Here is a 25,093-nt window from a genome sequence, read left to right on the forward strand (position 1 = left end):
GAAGCCACAGGTGCCTCCAATTTGGTTCACACTAGACCAGGTTCGAGTTCGGCCGGCAGCCTTAGGTAAGTTATTTCACTTCTCGATGCTTCAGTTTTTACAACTGGGACAATCAAGCCCACCTCCTAAGGTCACCAGGAGTTTTATGAGCTTGACTTGGCGCAGGACCCGGCGCTCAGCGATAGGGCAGGGACGCGGACCCTGACTCTGGGACAGTGGCGGCGGCTTCCAGGCTCACCTGGGCGGCGCATCGGTCCAGGTAGAGCTCCAGGTACGTCTCCTCCTCCTCCATGGGCGGAGGGCTCACTGTGAGGGTGGGGGGTGTTGTGGTTGGGGAAAACGCCAGCGCGAGCTGAGCCGCGGCGAAGTCGGATGAAGCTCGGCGGGCTCAGAGGCCATTTATCCGCCCCGGCAGCACGGGGCGAGGCGGGGCCTCCGGGGATCTGGCGCGGGCTGCGGGTCCCTGGTCCCGGGCTAGCCCTGGCCACACTTTCGCAGACGTGAGTGAATGGATAATGAGCCAGGGAGGGGGATGCAGAACTCAGCACCCGGCCCACGGGTCTCGAGGAAGGCAAGGAGGGCTGAGGGTGGGGCTGGGTAAGGAAGGGGCTCCACGCCAAGGTGCAATCACCGCACTCCGCCCACAGCTGAGAAGCAACTTAGCCGGCAAATCTGGAGATTTTCTTTGGTACCTGCAAATGCTGCCTTTGCCTCCTGGAGGAAAAAAGGTCTCGGTGTAGGTAGCATAAAAGGTGAATGGGTTGAAGAGAAAATAAACAATTTTTAAAAGAAAAAAAAATTTTTCTGTCTCTTGAGCAGAGCAAGTGGAACTTGAGGCACCTTACCCAGTCAGGTGTTGCACTTTTATGTCATGATTACTTCTCACCTTTAAACCACAAGTGGATTTTTCTCAATCTCAGAGAATTCAGTCTAAAGCCACATACAAAAGAATGTGTTACTGCATAGGTAGGGTTAATGCAGCTCAAGAAGGTAATGTAAAATCAAACAATCAGGGTTTTCCTCTTTCTTGAAATTACTATTTTAATTTTAAGTACCTTAGCTTTCATAAGAACTTACATGTACAGAATGGTTCTGTAAATATAATTGACACTTTTTATGTAACATATTTCAAAATATACATGGAGACACACACATAAAATGTCTTTCCTTCTAGCCTATACTCTCTGAGAGCAGGAATTTTGATTACTCATCTTTGTGCCTCTGTACCAAGCTCACAGATGACGGATAAAATTTGATCAGTGAATCAAACTGTCCTCAGAATGAAGCACAGTACAGACAGAGAACTCTAAGAATCAGATCAATAAAAATTTTATAGAATTTCTAATCAAGAATATAGGAAATATTTTGATAAAGCTGGAATTTTTTATAATGGTTATGATGATGTACAACTTAATCTAATGATTTATGTTAAATGAGATAGCCTACCAAAAATGTTTAGCACAGTACCTGCCTAGCAGCTCAAATATTAGCTCTTAGTCTTGCTGTTAGACTGATATGGACCAAATTGTGTCTTCCCCCTCAACACACACAAATTCATATGCTATAGCCCCAGTCTAGTATCACTCGTGTCCTTATAAGAAGAGAGAGCCACCAGGGCTGCATACGCACAGAGAAAAAGGCCATGTGAGGACACAGTAAGAAGATGGCCATGTGCAAGCCAAGGAGGAGGGCCTCAGGAGAAAACAAACCTGCTGACACCTTGATCTGGGACTTCCAACCTCCAGAACTGTGAGAAAATTAATTTCTGTTGTTTAAGCCATTCAGTCCATGGTATTTTGCTATGGCAGCCCTAGTAGACTAAAACAGAGGCTTATAAAGTGCCTCTTTATATGTGGTAGGTGGAATTCTGAGATGCCCCCCCCCCCAAATTCCCACCTTCTCCCAGTTATTCAAACACTAATCTAGGTACTTCTGTGAAGGGATGTTGCAGGTCCCAAATCAGTCAGCTTTAAGAAAAAGAGACAGATTATCCTAGGTGAGCCTGACCTCACTGGGCAAGCCCTAAGAGGAACTGGGCTCTTCCTTGGGAGAAAGATTCAAAGCTTGAAAAGAATAACCATGAGGGAGATTCTCCATTGCTGCTTAGGAGATAGATGGGGTCATTTGCAAGGAAGGTGAGTGACCTGAAGGAGCTGTGAGTGGCCCACAGTTGAGAGTCAGCAAGGAAATGGAAAGCTCAGTCCTATAGCTGCAAGGAACTGAATTTGGCCAACAACAAAGAAAGGGGTCCCAGAAAGGAGCTCAGCCTGGCCAATCCCTTCATTTCAGCCTTGTGAGCCCTGAGCAGGGAACCCCGTCACGTTGTGCTCAGACTTCTGACTGATACAACTAAGATCTTTTAAATAGGTGTTGTTTTAAGTCACCAAATTTAATTTGTTACTCAGAAATAGAAAATGAACACATCATAAGTTATGATTAAGAAGTGGGAACACAGATTTGCAGTGATCTGCAGGGCAAATGAAAAAGCAAATCAATAAAATGTTAACAATTCAAAGTTTGAAATCATTTGCAAATAAAAAGTTTCAATACAAAAGATGAGTGGAGGGGAGGGTATAGCTCACATGGGCAGAGCGCATGCTTAGCATGCCTGAGGTCCCGGGTTCAATCCCCAGTGCCTCCTCTAAGAATAAATAAATAAACCTGATTACCTCCCCCACCAAAAAAAAAAAAGAAAAAAAAATACAAAAGATGAGTGACTGTTTTGTGTATGTTTTCAGTTTTGATAAGAGTTAATTTATTCAAAATCTTAAATTGATGTATTTCTGAGAATCAAAGATTAGTATGGTTTGGTTCAATAATAACTTCTGGTATTCACTGAACTCTTACTATGGGCCACACACTACTGTAAGTATTTAATTTATACAGACTCACTTAAACATCACAACAATCCTGTGAGGTAAGTATTCTTTTACCTTCATTTTACCGAGGATACCGAGGCACAGAGAGATTAAGTAACTTCTCCCAGGTCACACAGCTCCTATTCAGAATATCTGACTCTGGAGCCACATGCTATGTATTGTCCCCCATCAAAGTCTACATATGCCATTTCAAATTAGTGGTTTGTTTTCATTTGAACTGCACTTGTTAATCTGTTTTGATTCTGATGGTTTTGTTTGTTTTTGCTTCAGAATTTGTAATATTTTGTACTTTGGCAAAAAAAAAAAAAAAGAAAAAGAAAAGAAAAGAGAGAGAGAGAAAGAGAGAAACCCAAAACCCACCATATCCAAAAATTTTAATTCATCATTTCTTAATTTACTATTGTAAAGATAAATGAGGTGAATGGGACTATGTGTAAACTTTTACCAAGCACTTTGCACATATAAAGTATTGTTTTTAATGTTTTTAAGAGAGTAATTAGTTAAGACTTTGATGAACCATGTTAATGATCATCAAGAGTCTTTAAGAAAGGTCAACTCTATGAAAAATAAACAGGCTTTTAACTATTTTTTAAGAGGTTCTGTCCGTAATCATAGAAAATACTAAAATGAACCCACATCATACATTAAGTGTAATTTATATATAACTATTTAATAATTGAATTGCTGTGATTAGTTGATATGTCACATTTTGTAGACATTTAATCAAACATTAATTTGAGCTTTAGAACTTAAAAAACTTTGAAGCCAACAGATTTTTCTCAGCTCTCAAACAATTTTATTGGCCCTTGAAAAGTTTGGAGGCCCTAGGCACGGGGCCTTAGCCTCTAAAATGCACCCACACTGCTGTGGAATGGAGATGGAGCTACATCACTGAAGGAATATTGGGAAATATTGTTTCACTAGGGGGTGCTGTTTCCCCTCCATGAAGGGAATTTCCTTTTGTTTGGGGAACAAACAGCTTTTGGAGCCAGAGTACAAAGCGGTCTGTGGATCCCCTAGATGTTAAAATAAAAAGTGAATATTTCTCTGTGTCAAAAGATCAGGGGGTACTACCAAAAATAAATAGGTTCAGTCTTTGTACCAATTGATACAAATATATTGGTATATTTTTATACAAGGAGATACAATTTTTTCCAGTGATTAAACCAATTGAAAATGCTTGAAGAGTAATCTGCATTCATGCCTTGATGGGTGTTAATGTGAGGGGCAATATTGCTGCCTAGGAAAAAGCTGAAAACCAAGAATTTTCATAAATGTGATTAGGTTTCTTGAGGCCACACTAGGCGAGAACATTTTTTAGTCTGGTGGCAATTTTGCTAGATGCAGCCTTCTCTCCCTCTTAGGAGCCTTGGACATTTCACTGTGATGAATCTCTGTAGTCAGCTGCCAATTCTCCTCACACGGATTTTATACCCAAGAATGTGGAGGTGAATTTGAGCATTGCTTGAAGGTCTTGTCTAGATCAAATTTTGATGCATTCTTGTCCTTTCAGCAATCATTTGAAATAAAAATATCCCACAATAACTCATCCTTCCCCTTCACAGTGGATATGGAGCATAAATGTCTGCATCTGGGAAGGAGCCTGTATTATGACTTAATTGAGGAGGCTCTGATGCACTGTCGTCACAAATAACCTTCTTAATCACCATAGCCTTGGCTCACCAATCTCAGTCCGTTGAAAATCCTCAGCAGTAAAGGCAGCACAGTGCTTCCCCGTTAATGCTACAGCTTTCCTTCCCTGGTGGTACCACACTCTGGATGCAGAGAAGACTTGCTGTTATTTTAATTTTCCCAGGAAAATGGCTCAATTTCATGCAAAATTAGAGACAAAAGTTGAAATTTCACAAGCGCTTTTTTTTCTCTTTTCGATTAATCCCTATTATTTTCTCTCTGTATGGACATCTGCTATCAGACAGTTTCTACAAAAAAAAAGTATTCTTTACTATATTTTCATTTTATTTTTTGTACATTACTTTTTAAAGCATATAAATAGTGTGATTTACGAGCAGAGTTTTAGCAGTTGTTACATGGAAACAGAACCGAATCAACCAGCACTGATTCTGGGCAGGAGAGAGCTGCTTTATGGTTTCCCAGTCACAACACATTCAGGGATGCCTGATCCTAGCTACCTGCCCCCTGCCATGCACAGCAGATTAGGTTTTACAATGTTTGCTTGGGAAAGTGCATATAAGAATTTCAGCTTCTGTCTTCTCACTGAACTCCACTTTGTACACACCTTGATAAAATATGAATCTTTCTACATGCCTGCGCTTGCATGCTGTATAATTAGAGTCAAGTTGGGAATGACTCTCCAGTACCATCTTCCCCTCCAAGAGTTAACATTTAAAAATTTAATTCTGATAGATGTCTCCGTAAACTTGAAACACTTCCTATGCAAGATCAGGTAAACTTATGAGATTATAGCTGTTTACCTATCTGTTAAGGGTCTGTCTCATATTTCTAACCTGGGAAGCTCAAGAAGAAGGCTGTTATTTTCATTCCCAGCTTCTCTGATATCACATGGACCTCCTTTCTGCAGTGGTGGAGAGAGAAAATCTGCCTTTCTCTTTGGAAATAGGTGAATGCATATTGGGGAGTGGTGGTGTCCAGTGGTTAAGAGCCCGAACTTGGGAGTTAGAGTTCAGTTGGAATCTTTGCCTAATCACACATAAGGATTGTGACTTTAGGCAAGTGACTTAATATCTGTAAGCCTTAAATTTCTCCCCTGTGAAATGGAGCTAGTCACAGGACTCTCCTCGGGCTGTGGTAGGATTACAGGGGGTCATCGGTAATGCACTCAGTACAGTGTCTGGCACTTGCCAAGCAGTTAGTCAATAGTTGTGGGGTTGCTGGGATTATTTTCTGCAGCCAGGTAGGAGCAACTACCACCCTCACTTCTAATAGTGAACATCTTTTAGAAAACCGGAGTATTCTAAAACAAAAGACAGAACCATTCATCAAGAGCCTTGGCCCTTTAGAAGGCAACCTTACAAATCAGCCTATGGGAGTACATGGGGGAGAGTATGGTGTGTACAGAGAAGAACTAGCAGTGCCCTAAAGGTTTCCACACCCCCGAGAGGACCTTGAGGGGAGCCACCTTTGGGAAGAGGGAAGAGGCCCGAGGCCGAGGTGAGTCAACACACCGACCCAGTTCCTGAGAGAAGGCTCCCTAGGGCCAATGAGTCACTCTTCCCTTAATCCAGGAGTCAGCCCCTCCCCTTCCCTTTTTTTCCTTTCTATTTCAGAGTCATGTCAGTGTTAAAAGTTACAATGAGAATAATAAAACATAATTACCATGGTGACAAATCCACAGATGACATTCTTAATGAAAATGATTTCTCCTCTGGATATGCTGTGCTTACTAAGAAGAGCCACTGAGTGGCACATCTCCCACTTGGGCTTCTTGTAAGTCAAAGGGAGTAACTATTGACAGAAATGTCCTAGGAGTGACCAAGGAGAGACTCTCCACATTTGGGGAAGACCTGAGCACTTCACTGTGATGGAGAGTTGGGTCAGAGAGCTCAATCCCTTCATAACATCTCCAAACACGTCTCCCTTTACAATTTTACTTCAAGACAATTTATCTGTCATCTTCCCCCCACATGGTCACTCATCCATTACCCTGTGCAAGTCACTCCTTAGATACTGCAGAGGACACAGTGATGCCTGTCTTTCAGGAACTTACAATATGGTAGGAAGATGATGACAACCACAATAACAATAAAGATAATGGTATTAATGGCTTACTATGTGCAGGCACTGCTTTAAGTCCCTTAAAACTTCTTTTTATCAAAACAATGCTATAAGTAGATGTAATTATCATCTCAGTTTCAAAGATGAGGAAACTGAGGTCTGTGGAAGTCTGGCAATTCACGCAAACGTAAGTCCTGTGTACAAATATGCAATAACACCAAGTAGAATTCAGGTAAATGTCCTGGCAGTTTATAGGAGGGAGAGATTACTTCTTGTGGATTGGCATCAGATCATACTTCACAGAGGAGACAGCGATAGAGCAAAGTTTTGAAGAACAAGGGGGGTTGAACTGTAGCCCCTCCAAAAGACATGACCTCCCAAAACATGTGAATATGACCTTATTTGGCAAAAGGGTTACTACAGATGTAATTACATTAAGGAGCTAGAGATGAGATCATCCTGGATTTAGGGCCCACCCTAAATGGTGCCCCTCTAAGAGAAAAGCAGAGGGAGATTTGAGACACGCAGAGAGGAGAGGGCTACGGGAAGATGAAGGCAGAGATTGGCAGCCCTACCAAGGAATGTCAAGGATGCCGGCAGCCACCAGAAGCTAGGAGAGAGGCATGGAACAGATTTCCCTCCCAGCCTCCTGAAAGAAGCAACCCTGCCAATACCTTGATTTTGCACTTGTGGCTTCCAGGACTGTGAGAGAATAAATTTCTCTTGTTTTAAGCCACCCAGTTTGTAGTAATTTGTTGTGGCAGCCCTGGGAAAGGAATACAAAGGATAAAAGAGACTCACTGGGAAACAACAGCTCAAGCGTAATCACTGAAATGGAAAAATACAGAGATTTGAGTGTGTGTCTATTTTGGTTTGGCTTGAAGCATAAGGATCTGGAAAGGGAACAGGCTGTTTAAGATGGAGGTCATGTCATATGATGGGGGGCTTTGAATATCACGTTAGGAAATCTAGATTTTATTTGCTGAGCAATGAGGAATTTGATGAGAGTTGTATATTTAGAAAATCAAGGTATTCCTGAGCTGGTGGGAGGTAATAGAGGCCTGAATCAGGGCAAGGGCAGTGGGAATGAAGAAGAGGGGTGGAGGGAAAGGATCCTGTAGGGATCCAACAGACTTGGCAATCGATAGATTCTCCATCTGACTTGCTTAGTAGCTTGACTCATATTTTACCTGCTATTATTTTTGTGCTTTTGTCTTCTGGGCTGCCTCACACCCACGTGTTAAATGAGCTACCTCAAGTCTTTTGGCTGCCTGTCAAGTCAGATTATTAACTGGTTCTGCCTTCCTGACATTTGAGCTGCGCTCTACTTTGAGGACTTTTCTTTTCCTGAATCTTTGGAGTGTTGCTTTGGCTTTCTCTGCCCCTGCTCCTCCTACGTGAGCTGAACCTTCAGAAGCTGTTTTGGTACCCTCAGTTCCCTCTTCTTCACTCCCATCCTGCCTGAGCTGGGGGCAGGGGACAGAATTTCAGGGCTGCTGTGCTGGCCTCTCTCCAGCATTCTATAATAGATCCTGTCTTAACAGTTGATGTTAAGTGTGATGGAGGGGCAGCATTGACCAAGCTGTGACATCTGAAAAAGATACCAATCTCAGAGTCATTTCAGAAGTTGGACATTGGCTATGCCCTGGAGACCTTTCATGTGGTCTGAGACTTCAAGCCTCATTATCATCATATTCCTTTGGTTGGTTTCCCCAAATCACACTGACCCTCTTGATCTGGCTTTACACTATGAGACCAATGTGAGGAAAAGAAGAGGAACCAGAGTTTATCCAGGGCTGCTTCGATGCCAATTATCATGTGAGGTGCTTTGCATGTGTCATCTCACCTCATCTTTATGTCAGAACTATGAGGCAGATGCTATTATCCTCACTTTACAGATGAGGAAATTGAAGCTTAAAGCAATTAGGTCATACAGTGAGTGGTGCTGCCAGGATTCCACCTGGGGACTTTCCCAGACACCACGTTGCCTCCTACATAGGGGATTATTTCTAGTCAGTGCTACTAAAGGCATAGAGTTCAGTTTTGGGCATATGTGCATGACCTGCCTGGTGCGTGCTGGTTTCTCACTTTGTGCCATGATTTTGTATGATCATTTCTCCTGTGGTCCCTCCTAGAGCCCAGGCACTGACCTAGCACTTCCTGGACATCAGCTTTAAGAAAGTTTGAGGACTTTCTAGGCTGATGAACTTGTGCTCTTTCCCAAAGGAACAAAAATGTGTTTTAGCACCAGGTTGCAGTTTGCAGTTTCCTGGTTGCATCTCTAGGTTTGGTCGTATTGGAAAAAGGGAATAAAATGGGTCCCCTTATGTAGCCTGCATCTGCGTTGGTTTGAGGGAAAGAAAATGACTTTGGTACATGTTGTGGTGGTACTACTTGAAAAACCTGCTGTGCTATGGCCTCTGTTCACAGTTTCCAAATTCTAGTTTCCAAACCCAAGTCTATATCCTCAGGACTGCAAGCCCACTTCCCTAACAGACTTTGTGCATGCTGCTTTTGTCCCACCTTGTCCCTCCTGCTCAGTCTCAGAATGTGCTTCTCCTTTCTTCCTGCAGTTTTAATCCTGAACTTTGTTCATGGCTCAGTCCCAGCTCACTTCCTCCATTAAGCCTCTCCTGGTCGGTTTTCCTTTTCTGAATTCCTGCAGCCAGTGTGCTTCTATGACGCTCTTCCCCAGCTCTCTTTCTGATTCTGGGTCTGTGCTTTATCTCTTTAATTGACTGTAGCCTCTTTCAGTAAAGAGTGTGGTCTTCCTTTTGGCGCCATGGTGCCTGGCAGAATGCTGGGAATACAATGAGGGTGTTATTGATCGAATCCATAAGTTGCACATACACTTCCAGAACACAGATGACCTTGCAAAACCTGCATTGCTTCTCCCACTGTGTACAGGGACAAAGTCCAAATTCCTGAGTATGGAATTTTTTTTTAAAGCAAAAACAAAGAACGAAAACAAAACAAAAAAAATCAAGCCTCTCCATCTTCAGTTTCCAAACTATACTTCCAGCCTCTGAAAAAGCATTAAGTTATCATTGTTCCTACAATTCTCTCAGCTTGGGAATGCCATTTCTGGATACTCTGGCTCTGGAAATTTGTCCTAGTCTTCAGGTGCCGCCTTCTGTGTGGAGCCCTCCTCGATCTTCCAAGACACAGCTAAGACAGTTTCTCTTCTGAATCCCTGTACCATGTCACTTGAGCTCCATTTGGCCTATATTTCATTTAACCTTGTCCTGTATTTCATAGTTTACACTCCCTTCTGGATTGCGCACTGCTTGAGGAGCAGAAGGCTGTAGACTCACTTTTGCACCCAGTTAATGACTAATGTAGGATAAGCAGCCTTTCATTAAGGCTGGCTATGCTTGGCATAGTTCCTATCTGATAGGAATCAGCAGCAGCTCTAACGCTTTTTCACAGCAGCTGCCTGTAGAGCAGCTAAAAGCGGAGGGCAAGGAGGGAATAAACCTGCTCCTTCCTTCTTTCCACCCCCTTCCCTGGAGGCAGAGACAGGGTTCTTGGGTGAGGCTTCTGGATGCTTAGCTGGCCATCCTTAGCCACCACTCTTTGCTGGAGAGGAAATGGAAATCGTTCCCAATTCAAGTGCCCACGTCACATCAGAGGCAGGCCAGGGCCCCTATATCTTATGAGTCAGCAGGCATTAGACCAAGTTCCCTTACCTCTAAAAGCCAGAGGATAGCAAACTCATTATCACTGTGTGGGCAATCATGAGCATTAGGCCAAGGTCAGAGCAGCCTGGATGGTTGCGGGGGCTGCTTTTTTTCAGGGATGGTGCAGTGAGCCAGTTTCCTTCAATTGCTCATGACTTACGCGACTCACCGGCAATGAACAGGTGACATCCACTTGACATCATTAGTCGTGTGAGCCAGATGTCAGCCATTAGCTGTTTCTAACTTCCCCAGCTTAATGAGCTCATTTGGTCCTTTGTGATTTGGTAAAAATTGTTAAAATCTTCATCCCTTATGCAGTAAGTAGCCCAGATGCTTTCTCAAGAGCTCTGAAAATTCTTTCTGACAACACAAATGAAGGGAGTTTGTGTCCCCTCTGCCACTTCTGTCTGCTTCCACTGCCTTCTTGGTCTCCACTCTGCGTTCTGCCCCCTGTAAGCCCTGTTCCTCTTGCATATAGTGTCTACTTACTGGACTCCTGACAAACCCTCAGTACTCAAGTGCCGCTGTTCATGGCTGTGTGTGCTGTAGACTTTACTGGAGATTTGGGCAATGGGATTTGTGTGTGTGTATGTGTGTCTCCTAAAGCTGGTGTAATAAAGTTACGCAAACTGAGTGGCTTGAACCACAGAAGTTTGTTGTCCCACAGTTCTAGAAGCTGGGAGTCTGAGATCAAGGAGTCGGCGGGGCTGTGCTTCCTCAGAAGGCATGAGGGAGGGACCATTCCAGGCGTCTCTCCTAGTCTCTGGTAGTTCCTTGGCTTGTAGCAGTATAACTCCAATCTTCACATGGCGTTCTCCCTGTCTGTGTCAAAAATTTCTCTTTTTATAAGGACACTAGTCATACTGGGTTAGGGGCCCATCTTCAGTAGGACCTCATCTTAATTACATCTGCAACAACACTATTTCCAAATAAGGTCACAGTCTGAGGTACCATTGGGGGCTGGGGGTGGGGCAGGCGGGTGTTAGGACTTCAGTGTATGAATTTTCAGAGGATATAATTTCAACCATAATAGTGTGCGTGTGTATTAGGGTTGGGAGTGTTACATTATATAATAGAAGGGCAAAATACTTGCAACTGAATACTTAACCATCTCAGTTTTTAAAAGTCCTTCAGTTATTTCATCCTCTGGGAAAATTCCTGTCATTTCTTACCCTCGGCCCCCTGCCATGTTTCTGGACCCCTTCTGATCCTTTTCTCGGACTTCTCTTGGCTTCACTGTGGTTCATTCAGCAAAAACTTCAAAAATTACTGAGTGTTTCTGATGCAAAACAGTTTAACTATTTTCCTTTCTCTGCAAACTGGCCAGACATGGCCTAGAGGGCCGTCCTAATAACTAAAAAGTCCATCTGAGATGTTTCTAACAAAGACAGTTCTCTGCCTGAGGAGGAATTCTGTGATCAGCTCTGATAGTAACATTTTCTTCCTCCTTCCATCAGTAAATTAAATGAAATTATTTATTGTTCTAAATATTTTAGTGAACTAGTTTCTGTTTATTTCTAGATGCATTAAAAAAAGAATGCCTGCTGCATAGAACGAGAAAAAAACAGAAATGATAGTGAGCATAGATTGTGCATCTTAGACCAGGGTTGGGCAGCTTATTACCCCTCTTTCTACTGGAAGGCACACTGATGAATATGGCACCCTCTTCTGCTGAGCAAAGACCTGGCTTCAGATTCCTTCTCTCCGGAGCTGATTCTGGCAGTCGTTACAAGTCCATCTGTGTAGACGGGATAGATAAAGCCAATTTGCCACCACTGCTCTAAACATTCTGTGAGGGGAGTCTTATGCTTCTGGTGATTAGTTTTATTTCTGTTCATTAACAGTTGCCAGTTTAGAGTATGGAGAATGTGATTTCTGTATCAGTCAGTATAAACTGGGTTATGCTGTGGTAACCGAGAACCCCCAAATCTTGGTATTTCTTGCTCATGCCATTTGTCCTTCCAGGATCCACTGAAGGTCGGCACCTTTATCCAGGGAGTCATGCTGACAGAGCAGCCTCTATCTGGAGCACTGCTTGTGTTGTGGCAGGAGGAAACAAGTCATGTGAACCATGCATTGAATCTTAAAGCTCCTGCTTGTAAGTAACTCATGTCACTTCAATTCAAATCTAATGTCAGGGAGGTAGGCAAGTATAATCCTCCCTTAGGGATCACAGCAAATACATTCATTCAGTTTACATCAGATACTTAACTTTTTTATTGTTCTTAAATTAATGCAGTAAAGGAAAATAGAGACCTTTTCTATTTGTCAAATTTCAATTACTAGTCCTTATTCTTCTTACTATTTATAGTAGAAACTTATTTTGAGGTTTAAAGAATAGAAATACATATTTGGTGTGATTAACATCAGGACTTTTATCATTCAATGTCTTTTCTTAAGCTGGGATATAATTAGTTTTAACAGAAGGCTGCTTAATGGTCAAAATGAGGTATATTATTAAAGCAGACTAAGATAATAATCTTAGTGGTTAAATTTGGACTCTAATTATCCCACACAATAGTGTTGTCTTTTATTCACCTTCATAGCAGAATGAGGTAAACCTAACATTATTAACCTCATGAACCATATTCCCTTTAACCTTTTGAAAATATGTTGTACTCTTATATATACTTTTAGTAGGAAAATAATCTTTTCATATTGAAATACATTAAAACAGACGTAAAAACAATGCTCACATTCTGTGATAATTATTCACTTGGTCCCATTAATGTAAGAGTTTCAGCATGTGACATAAAAAGCAGAACTTTGAGAAGATGTTTGGAAGAACACCAGTTTAGAAAATGTTAATAGATGTTACATTAACAAAAAGGTTTAGTAATTCAAGGGTTCAGGGTGTGCCTGGCTAAACACAGTAAACAGGTTTCTGTGATGCAAAATGCCTCAGAATCTTAAAGATGCATTATTAGTGCGTGAGCCATTTATCTGGTAATATTCTTCAGAACACGCTTTGGGAAATGCTGACTCATAGCTTTCAACCAGTCCCATTACAACCACTTTTCAACCTCATTGGAAAGCCAATTCTTCAAGCCTTCTAATTAATCAGGCTTCTGCTTTCTTTAATTCCCTGTTGATCCACCTTAGACTGAATGATTCATCATTTTAGTAATATGCTTGGCCAATTATCTACCCCCTTTTCTCTTATTTGTACCAATCTGGCAAAACCCAACTGTGGATAGATCCAACTTCCTGCTTCCACCGAGCCCTGCTGGAGAAAGCCATATCATTCACTTCAAATAGGCCCTTAATAACTGACAATCCTACTGTATTTCCTTCTCAGCTGATGTCCTACTCTCCCACTCCGTGTGACACTATTTCAAACTCTTTCTACTTTCTGGATTCTACAACCACTCTGTCTTCTACCCCACTGCGTGCTCTACTCTCCTAGCTCCTTTACACAGTACAGTTGTGCCTAGTGTTCCCAGTCCTACAAACCTCCTATAGCTGCCCCCATTCCAGCCTCCTTGCCCCCTGTTGGGATAGTAGAAATGTTTCTGCTCCATTTAGGAACGATCTCTCTACTTGTACTTTGATTCCCAGGCCCTCCACCCTCCCAACTTTCCAAGGACCTTAACACTATTGATTATACTTTCTTTTTCCTACATAGAGTCAATTCTACTTTTCAACTGGTCTTTCTCAACAATCATTAACTTTTCCATATGCTCAAGTCCTTCCCATTACGAAAAAGAAGGAAAAAAGAAAAGAAGAAAGGGAAAGAAAGGAGGCGGAGAAAAATTCTCCCTTGATATTACATTCTGTTCCAGCTAGTGCTTCCTCTTCATGGCCCGAAGTCTCACTATTTCTATTTCCTCTTCTCCCACTCTTTACTCAATCTGCCGTCATCTATTTTTTTTCAATTTTAAATTGAGATTTAACATACATTTGGGAATATGCACTAATCTTAAATGTACACCTCAGTGAAGTTTTACATATTTATACACCCCATGTAGCTACCACCCAGATCAAGATACAGAGCATTTTCAGGAACAAAAAGTAGCAATATCTTCAATGTTTAATAACTTGATATCTTCACTTAACAATACATTCTGTAGCTCACTCCAGAGCAGTGTATTAAGACCCTCTTCATTTCTTTTCAACTGAGTGATGCTTCATTATGTGCTACACCATCATTTACCAGTATTCTGCAGATGCACACCTAGACTGATTCCAGTCTTTTGCTATTACAAATAATGCTTTAACAGTTTCGTTACAGACATCATTTTGTATTTCTGCCAGTCTATGTTTGGTCCAGATTCATAGAAGTGAAATTACTGGGCCAAAGGCTAAGTATATTTGTAGTTTGGGTGGATAGTGTCAAGTCCTCTCTACAGAGGCTGTGCCATTTGCATTCCCACTAGCACTGTATTAGAGTACCTGTTTCTCCACAGAGTTGCTAACAAGTTAATAAACATTTACATTCTATATGCATATCTTCTTTTCTCCTTTATTTTCTTGCAGCTTGAGGTATAATTAAAATATAATATACTACACACAGTTTGGTAAGTTTTGCCAGATGTATACAACTATGAAACCATACTACAACAAAGATAATGAGTACATCCACCTCCCTCCACAGTGTCCTCATGTTCCTTTGCAATCTCTTTCCTTCCCCAATCCCATCTCCAAACATAAGTGGTCTCAAAACCTTTATTTCTTATACTCCCTTTCTCAAGGTATCAGGAGGCATGCCTCCCAATGTAAGAGTCAATTAAGAGAGAAGGAAACAGGAGGGAGAAAGGGTAACCCTTTCTTACCATGAGAGGGAAGGGAGATCCCAGCCTGCGGCCTGCAGCAACCCAGGCTGATGGCACCAGCAGGTAGGGCAACCCATTTGGATTTGGAGCAGGTCATAAGACTCCAGGAGAGAGGAAGAAGATGAAATCAATGCAAAACTTGATAGAGCAAAAACTTGGGTGGAGATTCAGGGACTTAAAATGAATGTTTGTGGCTGAAAACCAAGCAAATGAGGAAGGTAATTAATAAGGAAAGAAAGGAAAAATTATCCTGATATGCCAAATGGCTCAACCATGAATATCATTTGCATTGTAACTCTAATGTAAATATTGAGGCTGATCTAACCAGAATTATGATATGAGTCTCTCAAGGGAGTGACAGAATGGGAGGGGCAGTACCTGTTGTGGGCAGGAGTGAAAGCAGGCTAAATCCTTCCCTTTCCACAGGGCAAGCTGAAGGTGCATTCTTACAAAACTGAAAGATCAAGAAGCAGCAGAAGAAGCAATGTTCTCTGCTCATTCTTACACAGCCTTGCATCTCGGCTTGAGTGACATGTCCACATGCCACTTTTCCTTACGGCCTTTAGTGGTTCTCTTTCAGGCATTCGTGTATGTACCTATTAGGGTACCACCATCATTTTAAGTTTACTTTTCTGCATACCCATGGGTTGTGAGCTCCTTGGGGGAAGGACAGTATTTTGTAACTCTTTGGTCTGACACAGAGAAAGTGCTAAGTTAATGAACAATACTACAGAATATTGCAAAAGCAAAATTTACAAAGTCTTGATAAAATTAAAAGGAATTGATAGAGTCTGTTAAGAACCACAATATATTGAAATTAAAATCAAATCACAATTATTTAAACATTTACTCATCTGACTCCCGGAAGCCTTAAAACCTTCCAGCTTCTACGGTATTGAACTGTAGTCATCCACAAATTTTCCCTTAACCTTTGGGCTATTGTGCATTTTTCTTATTGAGACCGAGTGCTTAGGGCCCCTAAAGGGATCTGTATTTAACTTCCTCATTCACCTACAGAAAGGTGTTACATTCACTTTTCTATTACCTCCTGCTGGGATAATTTCACAAGTCCTAGGTATTTCATCAGGAATAAGAAACCACTGTTTCCAGGGAACATTACAGGATATTAAATTGTAGTTAACAGTGCAGGTACGTATTACTTTTAAAACTCCATATCAAGCACGTTAATTGATAAAATATATTAATTTTACTGGAGGTGGAGAGCAGATTGGAAAAGGAAGTTAGATGATAAAAAAGTGACAATTTAATTAGTAAAATAAATTTATTTTTGCTGAATAATTTCCTTTACATTATGAGCTTCCCAAATGCATCTGCTTTATTTTTTGTTGCTATTGTTTTGTTTTGTTTTGTTTTTGGTTTGGTTTGTTCTTTGGGGGGAGGGGAGGGAGTGTAATTAGGTTTACTTATTTATTTAATTATTGGGATTGAACCCAGGACCCCCTGCATGCTAAGCATGTACTCTAACCACTGAACTATACCCTCCCCCATAAATGCATCTAAAATACAATTCAGCTTGCCACAACTTGACTTAGAGATTTTTTTTTTTCCCTAGGAGAACATCTCTAATGTAAACATGTAAATCTCTGTTTTCCTAAAACTACAGTATATTCAGCTATATGCTCCAAATGACAAAGCAGGTGGAGGAGGCACCTCTGACCATTTGACTCAATGATTCACTAACAAAATTTACTTTGTGCATCTTCAAAGTTTTGTGCTTTGTCCTGCCCAGGGGAGGAATGCTTCCATTAGCAGATGCAATTATGGTTCTAATGGACAGGAAGGTGAGATTTCCACATGCCATTGGCTGAACAGACAAAGAAAGAGAGGTTTACAATGTTGATAGGGTAATTGCGCCTGACTTCTAAGGGGAAATGAAACTGCTCCCTGTGGAAAACACAGAGATGAGCCGGCTAGATACCTTTAAAGGAAGGACTGCTGCCCAGCTAAGGGCAATGCGATCAGCAGCCAGCTTCCAGATATCAAGTCCTTAGCTGACAAGAGATGCCTTGCCTGGGCCACACCCTTCCTGGGACAACCATTGACTCGGGACACAGTGGTGACTGGCAGTGCTTCCTCCAGAGCTGCCACCAGGCTGGCTGAGGCTTTGCTGACTTGCACTACAGTTCAGTTATTCTGCTCAATTCTGCTTCTGCTCCCTTAAAGTCACAGGTGTCGATCCCTAACAAACAACTGGCACCCCAGCCTTCACTTCTGTGTCTGCTTTCACAGAACTCAACTGGCGACATGGCACAGAGTGAGGGAAAGAAGGAATATGGATGGGACTCAAGGGAACCTCTGGACCGCCTCCTCCACTGCCGATGGCAGAAGTAAGTGGAAAACTGCAGTAACCTGATTGCAACTAGACCACAAAAGGCTTAGATCCTACAGAAATTAAGGCTTAGTTTATTTCATCAAGTAAAAAATCTCAACCAGCTGAGATGCTGGTGGAAAACCGAGGGAACATGAAATAGGTGGTGGAAAAATAAGTCATAAATACTATGGTATTTATACAACATTGCAGAAGTGAAAACAATTTCAGCAACTCGTGTTTTCCCTTTACTGTGTCATGTACATACTTATGTGTTTAGTTTCCCCTCTTCCTCCTTTCCCCCCACAGCTATGTATAGAGAACATACTGGTGGTAGTTAACTTTAAATTTTATCCTACATATTACGGACTATCAGTAAAGACTGCGAGAGAAAAAAAGACAATGGGTATCTCCCAGATATCCCGAACTTAATAAGCTGGATGTGGTAACTGTTTAGACTTTGAGATTTTAAGAAGGGATGAGTATAGTTTTACTTGCATAAGGATAATTTAGTTTTATTAGGGGAGAGCATTTTGGGGATTATATATATGTGAAGAAAGGTATTGCTGATATTGGGCTATGAAGGAGTGGGGAGGAAGAAGGGAGGGGAGGAAGAGAAGAAAAGAGAAGGGGGAAGGGAGAAGGAGGAGAAGGAGAAGAATTATTTTAACATATCTAACACTGAGCACTAGAATTAACTTACTTGATGAGGTAAGTCATTTCATCCTCAGGACAGCACTATGAGAATGGTACTATTATTATCTCTACTTAAAGATGAGGAGGCTCTTACAGCTTAATTAACTTGGCCATAGTTGCGGTACATTTGGCCCTAAGCATTCTGTGTATAGGGCTTGTGCCCGGTATTGACTCATTTTATTGTAAAGGAGATACGTCATTCCTTCAGGTTGCCCAGCATCTGAATCCCTTATTGTGCTTGGGAAATTCTCCACATGAATCTGGGTGGGAGACAGCCCACCTGCCACTACAAAGCTGAAGTGCCAATACTCATGTCCCAGTTTCCCTTGCACCTTGGGTGTGGACGTGTGACCAAGGCTCACCCACCAGGTACACTCACTCTGGTGGCCACTACAGCAAGAGCAAGTTTCAGGAGCACCAGGGGCAGCACTGTTAGCAGAGGAGAGCGGTGTCTCTTGCCAGGGGGGTTGGTGTTGGGGTCAGATGCTGCAGCTTCTGGTGCTTGGCAGTGCAATAGGCCTGTCTTCACTACCCGGTCTTGAAGCATTGTTTCAGATGTTCTTGGCTATGAAGTCTTTTTAAGTTTGCCAGGTAGCCTTCTTAGCAATCCTGTGAGGTCCCCAATATCTGATTTGTAACAACAGCTCTCACAGTTGTTTAGCCTTTTTTTCTAAAATGAAATACTAGCTTCACAGATAGAGCTCACAGACTTTTCTTTACCAGGCATTGCTCTAAGTGCATTTCAGACATGAGCCAAATGGAGTCTTAGAAATTTTAAGACTTCAATTCAACTGTCGTCTTCATTTTACAATGAAAATACTTAGGTACAGAGAGTTTAAATGATTTATCCCAGATGTGAATGAAAAATACTGTATACCATGTCAGTAAACAAAGAATGCTGAAGCCCTCAAGTCATCAGCCGCTGCCACCCCCCAACCCCCGCAACAGTGAAGACAAGCCTGCAGCTCAGCCTCTGCAGCCATTCACAATGGTGCACTCTGCGGACTCAGAATAATAAAAGGCAAGATGCTGGCCCTAGATAACTAGATGCTTGTCAAAGGAATGAATTCAACGAGCCCCAATGTTTGCTTCCTCCCATACATAGAAAAGCACTAAATTCTTTAACTTGAGATGCCTGGTTTTCTTCAGATATCAAGTAATCTTTTATTGTTCCAACTCCTGGTCTCTGTTGTAAAGCTATATATCCTAGCTCCTCCCCTACCTCTTCGGAGCAGTCCCTCGGAGCCATCTGAGAGGCTGTCATCCCGGCTTGAGCCCTCCCGCCAAATAAAAGATAACTTTCAACTTCTAGGCTGTGCATTTATTTCAGTTGACACAGGTCACACAGAGATGTGACTCAAGCCCGGTAGTCTGTCACCATAGTCTATACTCACCATGAGCCATTTTACCAGGGCCCCTTCTTTTCTAAATCTTTTGTTTTGATTCTGCCTGCCCTTGGATGACTGCATTCTATCATCAGAGTTCTGTTTTGTCTGTTTTTTCAAGAAGAGCTCAAAGTTGCTGTTTCGCTTGAGTCCTCTCATGCTGGAAAGTCTCTGTATTTTGCTTTCATTTATGAAGAGCAAATTTGCTGAATATAATTTTTTTTAAGTAAAAATTCTTAGGTCTCACTTTCCTATAGACCTCTCCAGACATTATTCTACTGTCTGCTGGAACAGATGATTTTTGTGGAGAAGTAGGGCCATTAGATTTTGCTCTCTTGTGTGTAAATTTTTCTTATTTGCTTTGTATGTAATTTTTGCTGTTCTCTGTCTGGATTGGTCCTTTTCCCTTCATTAGAACATACCTTTATTCGGGGAATTCTACCTTAGTTTTTCCTGGTCATGTTATGGCTTTCTGTCCTGAAGATTCAAATCTTTATTTTGGAATAATTTTTTTCTATCATTTTTGGGAAAAACTTTAAAAATTTGTTTGTTTCTATTCTTTGAGACTATCAACTGTGTCTGCTAGATCTCCTTTGACTTCTATGTTATCCTCTCTACTATTTTTTATATCATTGCCCTTTTGCATCTTTCTGGGGCTTTAAAAAACCTGTCATTTATGTCCTTTGTTCTTGTTTTTGATTGTGTTTTTCCACATTTATTTATCATGTAGTGTTTTTTGACAATGCTTTTCTATTTCTATTCCACCATTTCTTCCTGAGCTCTGCTGGCTTGCCTTTCATCCCTATTGTTTTTCGAACCCTTCCTCTGTTTCCTTGGGTAATTCCTCTTTTGTGTTCTTTATCTGTAGTTTGATTACATTTCTTTACTCTTTTCTTTCTTCTTCCAGCCTATATGCATACAGCCTGGATGGTTTATATCTGATGACAGCAGGGGAGATTTATAGGGGGAGGAGGTCAAGAAAAGTTGGAAAGTCTTCAGCTTCCTATAACCACTGCTTCCTCTTTCCTAAGGGTTCATATACTTTTCATATTTGGCATTCAGGAGGTTAGTGTGGTATACAGCAAAACCCCCCTTAAACCACCTCTGGAAAATCCCTTAAACTCCCTTTCTCTCTCTCAGCTACTAGATCAGGTTATAGACACAACAACTTACTGCTACCATGGTCTTTCTTCCCTCCCCTGCCACATGACATTACAGAATTGGAGTCTCACTAGGGGCAACTACTGCTTCTCCCATGCCCTTTGGCCTTAGTGTTTTAATCAAAGACTCTTTGGAACTGTCATCTATTCTCAGAAATACATACACCCCACCTGAGGTCCAAGGCTCTCAGTGCTTTTCATCATTTCTGTTCAAATTTGAAAGTGTTTGGCAAGCATTCTTCATGGCTGTTGTTTGGAATGGTAGTATTTCCCTGTTTCATTGAAGATGGGATTAGGAATCAAGGAGGGGTTTTCTAGGTGGTTCTAGATCAGGGTCTCTCATGAGGTTGCAGTCATCTCAGAGGCTGGAGAATCCCTTCCCAGGCTCACTGTTGGGCAGTCTCAGTTCTTTGCTGACAGTTGACCAGAAGCTTTAGTTCCCCTGACATGGGCCTCTCTGTAGGGCTGCTAACACATGGCAACTTGTTCCCCACTAAGAGAATGTGATGAGAGTCAGAGAGAGACAGGGAGAGAGAGGGAGCACAAGAGAGCAGCCAAAATGGAAATCATATTCTTTTACAATGTAATTGTAATAATTAGAGATAGGATGGAAGAGGGCAGGGCACAGCCACTCAAGGAATGACAGCAATTTAACACCAAAATGGAAGATTCACCAAAATGGTGGAAGATTCAACTCCCAGTTGGCCTTGAGGATTAAGTTGGTGGCAGGTCTGACTTCTAGTAGACCTTGAGCTTCATTATATGCTCATTGTAACAGCGTGATAAATAACATGCCTGCAAGCACCACGCCAGTCCCAAGGCTAACTGCAAAAGGCCAAAGAATGGGTGGTGGCCCAATTCCTGGGAATCCCAGCCCCTTCCCCGGGGTAGTTGGAATGGTCCCACTTGTAGGCATGTGAAGCTACTGAGCCCACAAAAATGGGCAACACCGTGCCTAGCGGCCTTTTTCGCTCCCTCCTCTTTGGAGACGGCTTGTACTCTGTCTACGGAGTGTGCACCTACTTTTACTTTAACTGAGCACCCATCTCCTACACCTCTTTCCTTGCCTTTCTCTTGCCTTACACTCCATTTTTAGATAAATAAATAAATATCTCTCTAAATAAATCTATCTTTACTTAACTGTGGCTCACACTTGAATTCTTTCCTATGTGAAGCCAAGGACCCACACTTCGCAGGGCATGTCCCAGGGGCTCAACCTGGGACACGGCCCTCCTCACGCCCCACATCCATTTTCCTGCATCAGTACCATCACTTCTGCTGTATTCTACTGCTCACACAGACTCTGGCCTAGTGTGGGAGGGGACTGCACCAGGGTGTGAATGCCAGAAGGTAGGGATCATAGGGGCGACCTTGGAAGATGGTTACCACAAGCACGTGTGTGTGTGTATGCCTGTAATTATGTATATATAATATATCACACACAAATTAACCAGAAGAATGTTTATAACAATTCTAAATTTGAATTAATAATATAGCTTCAAAATATATAAATCAAAAATTGATAGAACTATAAAAAGAAATACATAAATCTCCTGTCATAATGAAAGATTTTAGCTCACTCACCCAGTAATGAATAGATCAAGTCAATGAAAATAAGATAGATTTTGAATAAGACAATTAACAAGTTCGATCTAATGGACATAGGTACAACTCCATAAACCAATTGGAGAAGACACGTTCTTTTCATGCCATACAGAACCTTATGAAACTTGACTATTTAATAGTCCACAATTTAAATGTCAATACATTTTGAAGAATTGGAACCACAATTTCCGACCACAATGCAGTTAAAAATCAAATCAGCTTGTAAAAAGATGACCATGAAAATCTTATATGCTAGCGAGTTTTCAAATAAACTGCTAAATTATTCACAGGCAAAAGGAGAAATCATAATGAAAATTTAAAATACATAGAACTGAAAAATAAAAACAAATGCTACATATAAAAAGTTTGGAGACAGTGATAGCAATATATAGAGGGAAACTTATAATCTTAAATGGATAATTTAGAAAAGCCAAAAGACCGAGAATTAATGAGCTAAGCAGCTAATTTATAAGTCTTTAAAGTAACAAGAGAATAGAAGTATGGTAGAAGTATGAAAATAATAAAGCAGAAATTAATGAAACAGAAAACAAAGGTAAAAAAGAATCAAAAAGGAAAAATTGGTTCTTTGAAATGACTATTAAAATTAACATACCTCTGGAAGATTAGTTAAGAAAAAGAGAGAAAAGGTACAAAAATGCTATACTGGGAATAACTGGGACATAACATAAGGAGCAGCAGAGATTAGAAGGAAATTAAGAGAAAAACTCATGACAAAAAATTTTAAAGTAAATAATAAGTGAACTAGAAAAAAAGTAATTTACCAAAATTAACTAAGAAAAACCAAACTCAGTCCTGCATATTCCTTTAAACGCATGGAATTGGTCATTTCAAATGGGATTCTCATAAAGAAAACAGCTGCTCCAGATAATTCTGAGGACAAGTTCTAACAAACATTCAATGCAAAGTCTTCTAGAGAACTGAATGACAGAACATTTATTCATCCTATGGGATTTATTAAATTATTAATTTCAGAAGATTGTAGTAACTATTAACAAATCAGGAAAGCATTTTGTAAACTTTTCTGTTAAATATTTATGCAGTTCAAAGTCATTATTGGGTTTATTGTAAGCTCTGTCTGACTCAGTTTACATAACTGAACTTACCTCAGGTAATTCAAGTCCAGTTGAATCCTGTTTTAAGTCCTCTCTTCATCTATATTAATAGAAGCGATCATCTCCTGTGGGTGTGTGAACTTTCCAGCAGACTGTGAGAGCGTGGTGTTGCAGTATCTGTAAGTAAAGACTTTGGTGTCAGCAAAGTCCACAAACTCTTCCCTAGGAATCACAGATGGGAGGATGTCTTATATACCCATATCAGTTCAAATTTGCTCCATGTTTTTCATTTAAATAATCTTATATAATATGACTGAGTTGATGTAATCCCTCCTCTCCCTGCATTCCAAGAAGAATCTGGAACCTGGAACTCAATCTTGACCACTGAGTTTAACAGCAATATATTTTATCAACATAAAATGTAAATTCAGCCCTTTTCTATTCCTGTTCTACATGTTGCCACCGTCTGAACTTTGTGAAAATCCGCCCATTAGTTTATGATGCCTGAAAAATCCTCTCATTTATCCTGGCTGTGTCTTCTGATGCTCTTGCTGGGATCCCAGGGGCCGTATCTCCCTTTTGTGATCAAGTAAATGATCTCTGCCCTAGATGTTCATGAATCACAAGTGCAGATTCCTCACTTCTCTGAGTGTATCTTTTACTTCTAGTGGAGGCATCACTCCCAACTTCTTCTGGAGGCTCTTCATTTCCAGCAGCCCACAGAATCTTCCCTGTGGTATTCTGCTGAAGTTACGGCTTTGGAGTTAGACACACTCAATATCGAACTATAAAACTATCAAGTAGCCGGGCAATTTATTTGACTTTTTTTTCCTGCTTGGGTTTCTTGTCTGCTAACTGAGTACAATGATTCCTGTCTTGCAGGGTAGTTGTCATGGACTGAATGTTTGTGTCCTCCTAATATTCATATGTTGAAACCTACCCTTTACCTCTATCCCCAGTGTGATGATATTGGGAGGTATTTAGGATTAGATGAGGTCATGAGGATGGAGCCCTCCTGAGTGGTTTAGTGTTTCTACCAAGAGCTTGCTTCTCTCTACCATTTAAAGGTGCAACTAGAAGGCTGCCTCCAGACAGAGGGCTTTCAGCAGACCTCGACCATGCTGGTGCCCTTGTCTCAGACTTCCAGGCTCCAGAACTGTGAGAACTAAACTTCTGTTGTTTATAACCTACCCATTCTAGGGTATTTCTGTTAAAGCAGCGCAGACTAAGATAGTAGTAATAAGGTTAGAATGAAATTAAGTGCTTAGCTTAACACTTGAACTCAGTAAACACTCAGTGCATGCTGGTCATCATTATTATCATAATCTCCATTCCCAAAGCCAATTTTCTGTGAATTGTGGGGATAAATAGATCTTTGAATTTTTTATTCTAATCTCTATTGATTATCTATTGACCTTATTCATTTGCGGGAAGGGCACATTTTTAAATTTTGATATTTAAATACCCTATGAGGTTTCTGAGAGCATAAACTGGGAACATAATGGTGATGGTTTGTGTCTCTAATTGTCTTTAATGTGCTTATAGCCTCCCTGGGAACCTGTACCAAGTCCTTGGGAAATAGCTTAGCCATTAGTACGGCAATGTCTCTTGCTTTCAGGACTCTCAACAGTCAGTTGATATTTAAATCTTATAACTTAGAAGGCCAGATGAGACCATCTTCTCTGTAATTATTTCACAGATGTGCACAAGGCAGTTTTTCTCACAGTTTAGGCCTCATTGGACCCCTTATCAGTGTTTGGCACACTTGTGAACTAAAAATTTTAGGTGAAAATCTTAAAA

The 25,093-nt window shown here is 41.2% G+C and overlaps 1 long non-coding RNA gene across 1 annotated transcript; it reads left to right on the forward strand.

Moving 5' to 3' along the window:
- Positions 1 to 160: 160 nt before the first annotated feature.
- On the forward strand, positions 161 to 19,348 carry LOC140697132 (uncharacterized). Its single transcript, XR_012073964.1, has 4 exons — positions 161 to 271; positions 12,239 to 12,371; positions 17,296 to 17,393; positions 18,924 to 19,348. It is a non-coding gene; the product is annotated as an uncharacterized lncRNA (long non-coding RNA).
- The last annotated feature ends 5,745 nt before the right edge of the window (positions 19,349 to 25,093 follow it).

The sequence above is a fragment of the Vicugna pacos genome, chromosome 6 (assembly GCF_048564905.1).
Source record: "Vicugna pacos chromosome 6, VicPac4, whole genome shotgun sequence".
Lineage (NCBI taxonomy): Eukaryota > Metazoa > Chordata > Mammalia > Artiodactyla > Camelidae > Vicugna > Vicugna pacos.